This window comes from Hydra vulgaris, chromosome 04, assembly GCF_038396675.1.
Source record: "Hydra vulgaris chromosome 04, alternate assembly HydraT2T_AEP".
Lineage (NCBI taxonomy): Eukaryota > Metazoa > Cnidaria > Hydrozoa > Anthoathecata > Hydridae > Hydra > Hydra vulgaris.
The window spans coordinates 19,164,287-19,176,344 of NC_088923.1; positions in this window are offsets into that span (position 1 = coordinate 19,164,287).

Below are 12,058 nucleotides of genomic sequence, written 5' to 3' on the forward strand. Positions count from 1 at the left end.
TTGGACTCAAGACCAAGACCAAGACTGAATGCTTCAAGACCAAAACCAAGACCATGTCATCAAAAAATTAACCTAGGACCAAGACCAAGACTTTGAAAGTTTTTAAAAGACCGGGATCAAGACTTAGGTTCTAAGAAGTCTAATCCAACAAAACTTATGCTAAGACATGTAAGGGGTAAACAGATTCTATCTGTTCTATTCTATAAATTCTTATATATTTTTTTATTCTATTCTATATATCTATCTGATTCTATATATTCTATCTGTTGATCAGCTTTACACCCCTTCTTTATTTATTAGGCTGGCGTAGATATATTTGCAATACATTATTTCGAGTTTAGAATATTGAGTGCTGGATCTTTTTAAGTAATTGCATAGGTTTTGCTTGTGTCTTTGTTTTTATGACATGATAATTCATTTTATAATCTCTTAATAAGGGTACAGCTGTTGAGCTCAGTTTTATGGTTCTGAGGTCAACTGGTGGTCAGGTTTTCCGAACTCTGTCGTAGCTCTCAGAGAGACCGATTCTATCAACAAATGTTTTTTGACTAGACAACCCATTCTATTATCTCTTAATGAGGGTACAGCTCTAAAACTCAGTTTTATGGTTCTAAGACCGGCTGGTAGTCAGGTTTCTCTAACTCTTTCATAGCTCTCACAGAGACCGGTTCTATTAACAGCTGTAAAATATTAGAGTGCCATGTTGCGCATAGATGGTGTTCCTGTTCGTACTTTTCGCGTGTATTGTTGAGGCTAAATTTGGAGGTTTTATTACGACTTGGGTTTTATTAAAGAAATGAGGCAATTGCTTGGACTATTAGAGAGTGACTGAGTACTATCTGTGCTTTGAATGAAGTTCTTTAGTCAATTTAAAAAATGACTAAAGTATTAAAAACTTTAAAACACATAAAGCCATTGTCATAACCAAGTTCTCTAAATCTATCAATCACTAATATTCGTGGTCTTTGATGTAAATTTTCTTCTGTTGAGTCTTATCTCTTGCAAAGTTCACTAGACCTACATGCTCTTTGTGAGACGAATTTTAGTTCAGCTGTCTCATCTTATGATGAGACAGCTGAAATCAAATTAGATTGTGTTGATGGCTATCTTCCTTTAGTTTGTGGAGACTCCGATGGTTAGAATCTACAGACTATTGTTTTATGTGTTTTTGTTTAACTCCACTTCACTCTATCACCTTTAACTGTATTCTATATTGCTCTCCTTTATCTCAAGACTGTATTCTTTTTGATGTTATTTTTGATCAAATTAACCATACCCCCTCTTTATCCTTCAAGCAATATTGTTGTTGGTGAATTTATTGATCATCACACTGAATGGCTTGGTTCTAGTGTCAGTGACTCTGCAGGTGTTAAGGCCCACAACTATAGCTTTTCTCAATCTCTTACACAAATAGTCAACTTTCCGATTTGCTTTCCAAACAATTTGAATTATATACCTTCTCTACTCAATTTATGTCTTGTTTCTGATCCTAGTCAGTGCTCAGTTTTTTCACATTCACCCTAAGGTGCTTCCAATCACGGCTTGATCTCTCTAAAACTGTTATCTCATTCTTCTTCATCATCAGAACCCCTATATCATCATATCTCTTACAACTATTTTAAAGCTGACTGAAAATTTTTTCGTAATTTTCTTTGTGACAGTCTTTGAGTAGAAATGTAACTTCTTGGATTCAGGCTGGCATAGAATCTTTTATTCCCTCTCGACAATCCCAAGCCAAGCTTTACTCTACTCCATGGTTTTTTTCTCATTATACTGCCTCAATTTCCAATCGTAACCATTACTTGTATATCTATCGTCAAAACAGTTCTTCAGAAAACAGACGACTGTTTACTTTTGCTAAAAACCACAATAAAAAAGTTTTGTCTGACAAGGTTTTTGAGTCTTTATTTTACAAACACTTAATCTTTCATCTTGAATATATTAACTTACTTTCTTATCAGCAATATGGATTTCAATCTTCTCGTTCTACTGCTAATTTGTTAACAATAATAACCAAAAGATTTTATCGTGCATTAGATAAATAAAGAGAGGTTAGGTCTATTGCTTTCAACATTTTTAAAGCCTTAAAAAAATTTGGTATGTTTGTCTTACCCATAAGTTCTCTTCATACGGTGTATCATTTACGTATTATTACTGTGTAAAAAAAATACATAAACAAGTAAAAAAAAAAATAATATAAATAATTTTAATTAAACGTTCAAAAAAATTTTGAGATTTTGAGAAAAGATTTTTTTCTAATTCTCTTAAAATAAAAAATTTCAGTTAGAACCTTGTCAAACCAACGCGTCGAACTCTCGTTAAGAGGAAGAAGTTGCGGTGATCTACAGTTTGTTATTAATAACTAATCCATTCATTGAGTTGATATTTTTCGTAAGAATCAAGAAAGGAAAAAACAGTATAGGTCCGAGACCAAGACCAACTCCAATACTCTAACCTTTCAAGACCAAGACTAAAACCAAGACTTTAAGCTTCAAGACCAATACCAAGAGCAAGACAGTTAAATATGAGTCTCGAGGCCTCTCGAGACCGAGACTTTGGTGTCGAGACCTACATCTCTGAATATATATATATATATATATATATATATATATATATATATATATATATATATATATATATATATATATGTATGTATGTATATGTATATATATATATATATATTGTATGTATGTATGTATGTATGTATGTATGTATGTATGTATGTATGTATGTATGTATGTATGTATGTATGTATGTATGTATGTATGTATGTATGTATGTATGTATGTATGTATGTATGTATGTATGTATGTATGTATGTATGTATGTATGTATGTATGTATGTATGTATGTATGTATGTATGTATGTATATATATATGTATATGTGTGTATATATATATATATATATATATATATATATATATATATATAGAGAGAGAGAGAGAGAGAGAGAGAGAGAGAGAGAGAGAGAGAGAGAGAGAGAGCATTTTCTGTTAATTTTCAAACCTCTATTTTTATACGATTCTTAATAAACAAAGAATTCTCTATCATAATAAACAATTAAAAGAAAAAGAAAAAAAAAAAAAAGGCGGGGGGGGGGGGGAAGAGAATCTGCAGCTCCCTATTTTTATTATCTTTTATTATTATTTATAATTCTCCTTTGTTTGTATAATACAAATACGACTGCTTCCTAACATTATATTTGAAAAGCCAAATCATCATAAAATAAAAGGAAACAGACGTTATGTAGACGTGATAACAATAAAGAAATTTTAACAATTGAACTTTTAACCAATAGTTCTAAAAACATACTTATAAGCTGCTGTTATCGCCCACCATCTGGCCATATTGAAAGTTTTAATGCATTTTTGTGTAAATTATATAATTGGTGACGTAAATTTAAATTGTTTTGAATATCACGTTAATAACAACATTAAAAAATTTTACGATGACTTATTCGAACATGGAGCAATTCCACTAATTAACAAACATACTAGAGTAACCTCAACTTCAGCTACCTTAATTGACAACATTATAACAACCGATATCTTAAATGAAACTATTAAAAAAGGTATAATAAAAAGTGACGTTTCTGACCACTTCCCTATTTTTTTCTCTATTAATATTGACAACAAATTAATACAACAACATAAAAAAGTCATTATCAAACGTTTTTTCACCGATGCAAATTTAGCATCGTTTAAGGATCAATTATCTTTAATAAATTGGAACCATATTAACAGTTCATTTGAAGCTAATGAAGTATACGATACCTTCTTTCAAACTTTCTATGAAATATATGATGCAAATTTTCCAAAACGTGAATTTGTTATAACCAATAAAAGCTTAAAGTCACCATGGGTTAATAAAAATTTTAGGAAATCCTCAAAATTAAAGCAAAAACTGTATATAAAGTACTTAAAAAGACCAACACCAGAAAATAAAGTTATTTATAAAAATTACGCTAAAATGTTTGAAAATCAAAGAAAAAAATTTAAAAAACGATATTACTATGATTTACTAGAAAAATATAAACATAATTCAAAATGCACATGGCAAATTATAAGTCAAATTACTGGAAATAATAAATTAAAATTATGCTCTGTGCCTAACACTATAAAAGTTGATGGCGTATTTTTATATGAACCCAAACAAATAGCAAGAGAATTAAATAAATATTTCGTGTCTGTTGGCCCTAATTTAGCCAAAAATATTCCAAATATAATTAATCCAATAAATGATTACGTGTTTCCATTAATCTCTAGTTTAGATAAATTTGAAGTATCTTCTTCAGAATTTGAAAGTGCTTTTAAAATGCTTAAAACTAATAAAGCAGTTGGTCCTGATGATATTAATTGTAATATAGTCATAGATTCACGAGATACCATAAAACGTATTCTTTTTAAAGTTTTTAAATGTTCTATAAATCAAGGAATTTTCCCCGATCAACTGAAAATAGCCAAAATAAAGCCTATATTTAAAGGAGGTGAACCATCAAATGTCAGTAATTACCGACCAATATCTATCCTCTCTGTTTTTTCAAAAATTTTAGAAAGAATTCTGTTCAACCAAATATCTAATCATCTTGCTGTTAATAATATACTTTACAAAAATCAATACGGTTTTAAAAGAAATAACTCTACTGAACATGCAATAATTCATCTTACTCGTAGTATAACTGATTCATTCGAAAAGTCAGAGTTTACTTTAGGCGTCTTTATAGACCTATCTAAGGCTTTTGACACAACTGACCATGAAATACTGTTTAAAAAACTTAAACATTATGGTATCACCGGTAATGCTTTAAAACTACTAAAAAGCTATTTAAAACATCGCAAACAATTTGTCTATGTCGACGGATCTTCTTCACAAGATTATCTAAATATAACCTGTGGTGTTCCACAGGGATCTATATTAGGGCCCTTATTATTTCTGATTTATGTTAACGATCTCCATGAAGTCTCAAAATTAACAACTATAATGTTTGCTGATGATACAAACCTATTCCTATCTAATAATAACATCAATAAACTTTTTTATGATATGAACATTGAACTATCAAAAATATTAGACTGGTTCAAGTCAAATAAACTTTCACTCAACATTGATAAAACTAAATGGATTTTCTTTCATCCACAATTTAAAAAACATTTACTTCCAAGTAATATGCCTCTTCTTCATATTGATAATATTCAAATAAAAAGAGTAATTCTCACAAATTTCTTAGGCATCATTGTAGATGAAAATCTATCATGGAAGAATCACATCGGACATTTATGCAACAAAATTGCAAAAAGCATTGGAGTTTTATATAAAGCAAGAAGTGTTTTAAACAAACATTCATTAACTCAACTATATTACTCTTTTATACACTGTCATATTAATTATGCCAATATTGCATGAGGTAGTACCCATAAAAGTAATTAAAGCCACTTTATTGTCAGCAGAAGCATATTGCACGTCTTATAAATTTCAAAAATCGTTTTACTCACTCAGGGCCACTTTTATTTAACATGAATGTTTTTAATATATATTAAGTAAATGTTTATAATGTTCTTTGTTTTATGTTTAAATGTAAAACCAACTCATCTCCAGCTTCCTTTTTTGATTTATATTCTTTAAAAGAAAAAAATAAATATTCTTTAAGGTGGTTATCAGGTAAAAAAAATATTTTTTGATTGCCAACTTAATCATGTACCAAAATTAGTTTAAAAGAAACATACTTATTAATATAATTAAAATCGCTTAAAATTTTTTTTTTTTTTTTTTTTGCTGAATTAGCATTAAATGCAAAAACCCCAGGAAAATATTAATATATTCAAATGGAAACAAGTTTAAGATTAGTTCTAGTAAGCTATTGTAGTTCTATCTATAAAGAAACAACCCTGATAATTTGAACTCAATTGCATATCTGGTTAAAAAGATATGAATGATTTGCTCTTCGCAGTCAGGCAAAAAAATACAATTGAGAAATCAAGCTTCAAAGTTTAAAAACAATTTATTAATTAAAAATTCCCTGAAATATAAGAGTCAACTCCCTCTTTTTCTTTTTCCTTATCAATATAGCCTTTCCTGATACATCTCCTTTTTCTTCTAGTCAATTTTTGTTTAGGAGTTGAATTTTTAATCGTGTTCTTTACTCTTGATACGTCCTTCTTCCACGATCCTTGGATCATAAAACTTCCAGGGGCAAGCTGCAAATGTTTAAAAATTCTTGTGAAACCTCTTAAACCATCATTGTAATTTATTACAGCTGAAGCAACACCCATATCTAGTACCTTTTTTGTAACAAAAATGTTTTTTGGGCACTTTTTCCAGATTATCTGGTTGAACGCTTCATTTGGATTTTGTGTTGCACCATCCAGGCATCTTGATAACAAATCATCCGATCGTAGTGCCAAGAATGTGTCTTTAAGAATACTTTTAATAGCAAGAGGCAAATTAATTGATGGCTTATAATTTTTGTCGTTCTGCCAATACTTGCACCAGCTTTCCTTTGTACGTGGACAAAATTGGTGTCTCTCTTCGCTGTTGCTTGTATTAGAGCAATGCCACAATACAGCCAAAACAGATTTTTTCATATTGTACAAGGCTATAGTACTGTCTCCACTCCATGCTTCTAAGGTATTTTGCATAATGCTCATGCCATAAAAGTTTTGCATTTTATTATTGATCTTATCTGTCAACCTTCCTTCCCCTGATATCATTTTGTTGTCTTCTAACTTTTTACCCTTTAAGTCACACCGCATTTGACGTAACCGGGTGCCAAGGCGTTTTTGGACATGACCAACACACTATCTTTACTGGGATAAGATCATCTCCGTATGGCTTTGCCTTTACAACATTCCTATAGGATTCAGTATCTCCATCTCCTATATAATGAGAATAGCGCACATTGTACTTTGCCAATGATTCTGTAAAAAATGATAAAGCACCTGCTGATTCCATGGTACCTGATGATTGTAAGTGGTTAAGGTCACAAACATGTGTCTTCAAAAATTTTTAATAACCGCTTTTATTACTCTTACTTTGTCACAAAGCACAGCCACGGCAAAACTTTGAAAATACTTGGTAATCAACAACTTTACGGTTAGCTTTTGCAACAGCAGTGCATACACCATTTAGAGATGAATGACCGCGTTTCTGCCATGAACCGTCAATTCCAATTTGTATATCAACAATATCATTTTCAGCAACATTTGGAGTCTTTTTTTCTCATCTCTGTCACAGCATCCTTCATGCTATCACAAGAAGCAGCTTCATAAAATTTTAATAGGTCAGAGTTTATTTCATTATACGAGAACAAACTCATTGGTGGGGGCATATTCAAAATAGATGCAAATGTTTTTATTGCCTCGTGACCTCGCCCAATTTCTCTAAAGGCCATAACAGTTCTCACATTAATTTCTTGAGATTTTACTCCTCTAGTATCTCTATCAGGCATACTAAATGCTCGTGATGAATTAAAGAAGAACGTCCATTCACAAGCTGCACATTTAATACAACATTGTATTGAAAATCCCTTTGCTTTTTCATCAAGATATTCAAGAGCAATATCCTTTGAATTGCATCCACCACAGGATCCAATGCTACAAATTAAATCTTTAAACATAGGGAAATGAAAAAAAAAAAGAAAAAGTCGTTGTGTTTCGTTAAAGGTTGATCAGCTTTATTTAGAGAAATGTTCAACTTTGTTGAATTAGCACTTGGCAATGTATTTATTCCATCTTTGTTTGTATATTTTGCAGGCTGTTGCAAAAAATCCTTAATTGCTTTCTTAGTATATCTATTACCTTGAAAAACTCGTTTAACTTTGCTAAGTTTAAAACTTTTATTCTTTGCCATAATAAAACCTTTTTTAACAACTTCAAACTTTTTCCTCTCTGCTTAAAAAATAACATCAAAACATACTACTTTGCTTTATAACTCTGGTTCAAAAGTTTAGTTAATTATACAGACCCAAGAAAATAAATAATTATTTAAATCTAGTTCTAAAGATAATATATCTATAAAAAAAAATTGGTTGCTATGAGGTTGCTAAGTAAAGTTTTTTACTCTTACCAACTAAAACAATTTTTTACATTTTTTTAATTAATAAACCTATATCATGTTATATATGGTTGAAAAGCCAATTAAATTTTACACAAAGTTGGCTAATAAACTAAAAAACACTTTTTTTCACAAAAATCGCTATTTTTTTACCTGATAACCACCTTAAGAAATGATAATTTTATTAAACAACCAAAATTTCAAACAAACTTTGGTAAATTTTGCACTTCTTTTCGTGGAGCTTTTTTATGGAACCAAATAATTTTAAAAAATTTTGATTTTTCTCATGAATGGAATTATTATATGTTCAAAAGAAAACTAAAAAAAGTAATTTTCTCAATTGAAAATATTTTTATATACTTTTAATTGTACCCAGTTTTGTCATCACTCATTTATATTTTACTTTTATACAATATTGATTTAAGGTTTATGTGAGAAACTATATTTAAACACCATTATTTGAATTTTGTTAAAAGTTGCACTGACATTATTTGTACAGTAGTCATTTATTATTTACTTGTTTACTTTAATTTTTATTTTAATTCGTAATATTTGTAAATAATTTGTATCACGAACGGAAAAGTTTAAAATTTGTATTTATTTATTTTCTTTATATTTACTAAGTTCAAAGTTCTTCAACAGCGGTTCTCGGTGACAAGACCTGTATGGTCTTCTTTGAGTTCCCGCGTTCTTTATCTTTATTCTTTATTTTTATTTATTTATTTTTAACGATTTCTTTGCATGTAATTTTTCTTATTGATATGTTTGTAAATATTGTGTTAAATATTGTAATAAATAAAAAAAAAAAAAAAAAAAAAAAAAAAAAAAGTAGAAAGTTTGAGTTTTTATAAAAACTACACGTGCGTAACTGTGTACATTTTTTGTAATAAAATTGGTTTAAAATTGCCAAAGATCGGCAAGATTGGCAATATCGGCACAGTGTTTCCAATTGTAAAACGATCTTGATAAATCATTTGTACATGAGCATCACTGGCGCAGTGGTGTCAATCATAATCCAATGATAATCATGGAGGGACCATGCTTAAAGAGTTTGCTGGGCAGTTTCAAGCATAGTGATAAAAAAACTACTTTAAAGACATATTGCGCAAACACTAAAAATCTACTTTAGAGAGCTAAAGTAGATTTTTTAGCAGTATGCTTAAAACTAGCAATGGCAACATAAACAATTATTTTTTGGTGAAAAACCACTAACACCTGTACCAATATTTGAAAAAACATTGTTTCCTACATGAAAGGAAACAAGCTCAAGGCTTGTAACTACAGACTGGTGTCTCTCACCTCAATACAGTGTAACGGAGAGAATTACCAAAAAAAGGATTATGAAAAACTATGAACTACACAATTTAACTATGAAATCTTAATATGGGTTTGTACATCATAAAGGCTGTCTAACAAACCTGATTAAATCCTGCGACAAAACGAAGACAGCTTATTACCTATATACGGAGTATATATATATATTTTATACCTATATACGGAGTATATAAGTAATAATATTTATGAAAAATAAAGTTAGTCATTATAATAGCCAACGTTATTATAATTTTGTAACTCGATGAAAAAAAAGTACGTTAGTGTAGCCAACGTTGTTTTAACGTTGTAATTCTGATGAAAAACAACGTTAGTGTAACCAAAGTTAAGATTTAGTTGGTCGACGTCGACTAGCATAACCCAACATTAATTCAACGTTAGTTTGATGTTCAGAAAATATTTTAAAATGCAAAATCTTTCAACTTGCAACATATACTCAACAACAACAACAAAAACACTCGTTTTTGAACAAACTCTTTTACAGGTACACAGCAAAAAACATAACGCTAAAATAACGGTTACATAACGGTAAACGAAAATTTTGGCGTTATGTTAACCGTTATGTTAACTTGAAGTTATGTTGAAAGTGTTATAACGCCTAAATCATTAGTATGGTAATATATATTTGTAAATTTATGTTTAACCGTTATGTTAGATTATTTTATCAATAAAAAATAGCGCGAATCGTTGCAATTTTTGTTTAAAGGTCTTTACTGTTTTAGTTTTCTTATTTTATTTTCTCAAGCATTTAAACGACATTTGGGTTGTTAATGATTAGTATTTATATTTATTTGTATTATTATTATTATTTAGTAATTAGTGATAATAATAATAATAATAATAATAATAATAACAATAATAACAATAATAACAATAATAATAATAATAATAATAATAATAATAATAATAATAATAATATATAAATATATATAGACGGGTTGGAATTGTTTTGAATTTGTCCGTTAATGTACGCATGCGCAAATTCTTCGCAGTCAAAACAAATCGTTGTTGGTTAATTTTTTGCTGGACTTCGTATGAAACTTCTGAAGATGTGGTCAAAATCTTTGTATTTTAGCATGTTAAACGGTAGTGATCAATTAGATTACAAGAAGAAATTAACATTAACAAACAAGGAAACGTTACCGGACCAGTATCCAATCAATAAACGATCGAACTGAAACCAATAAGACTGCTGTTACTAGTAAATTGTATCAATGGAACCAAGTAAAGAGAAAGGCTGAAGCATCATCATTGCAAAATATATCCTTTAATAGACCAAAATGTAATGATTTACCATGTGAAATAAGATCAGCTAAAAGTGCTAAATCCGTAAAAAATTTGGGTCTAGATAAAGTTCAAGAATAACTAAAGGTTATGCCTAAAGCAGCGTATTTTAATTACGTATTGTCTTAGGAAAATACTGACGGTATATTGATATCTGATGAGACAGAAGAAAATCTATGAACCAGAACCTTTAACAAGTCTGTTTGATTGATTGAAGCAATTAATTTAAATGATTCTGTTTTAATAGAGATGTTTTTTAAAATACAAAAAATACAAATTAACTTACACCTCAAGTTCATTTGATTTTTTTTATCTGAAAATACTAAACTGCAGAGTTTATCCAGTACATTGAAAATTCACAGAGCAGGGAGAATTACAGCCTCTAATTTTTATGAAGTTTTGCATTTCAAATATAACAACTCAAGTCATTGCTTAATAAACTAATGTGTTATACGAAAGCACATAACACACCTTCCTTAACTTATGGTAAAGAAATGGAATGTAACACTATGAAACCATTATGAAAGAAAAACACAAAAACTTCCAATTGACAACTTCAGACCTTCACATTTTATACAATAAACCATACTTAGGAGCTTCACCTGACTCTATAGTAAGCTGTTCTTGCCATACTGTTTATTTTCATAGCCACATATTGTTAAAAACATGATTTGGTATTTAATTTTGCCTTTGAAATGATTTTTTTTAAAGATTTTAACATTTATTTATCAATTCTTTTATGAAGCTTCAAATATTTTCCTTTTTTACCATTAAACTTTATTTTTTGTTTTAAAACTTTTTTTTTGAAAGACCTTAAAGGCTTGGTTTAAGGATATTTTGGTATATGAGTTAAAATTACATATGATATTTTATGCTAGTTCCCATAAAAAAGTTTTGTAAAATATTTCCTTGTCAAAATAACGTTAACAAAATCGAAGTAATTTTTTTTATATTGATTGTGTCTAAAATTAGAGATGTGTCTTTTTTGTGCTAACCTTGTTATTTTTTAAAATATTTTTGAAGATTTCTTTTTTTTGTGTGTGTGGCTAAATGTCAGATTTTGTGTAGTTGCAATTCTTTATTTGACCAGTAAAAGTGTACTAAAGATAACAAAATGCACAAAGCTCTGTTGTTAACAAATAATTATTGACTTTGTTTTATCAAAATCTTACTTAATTGCCTTCATTTATTTTTTATTTTAAGTTGCTCGGACTAAAATACAATTTATCTTTATGCGGCAATAACACTAGTTTCTGCAAGTTCTGATATACTCTTGTCTTATAATAAGATGTTATAATTAAATAACAAGGTTTGAAAACTACCCTTTTATTCCTGATAGATTTACGCTTACACCAAATACATTCAATAGCCTACTGTAAATTTGCTTAATTT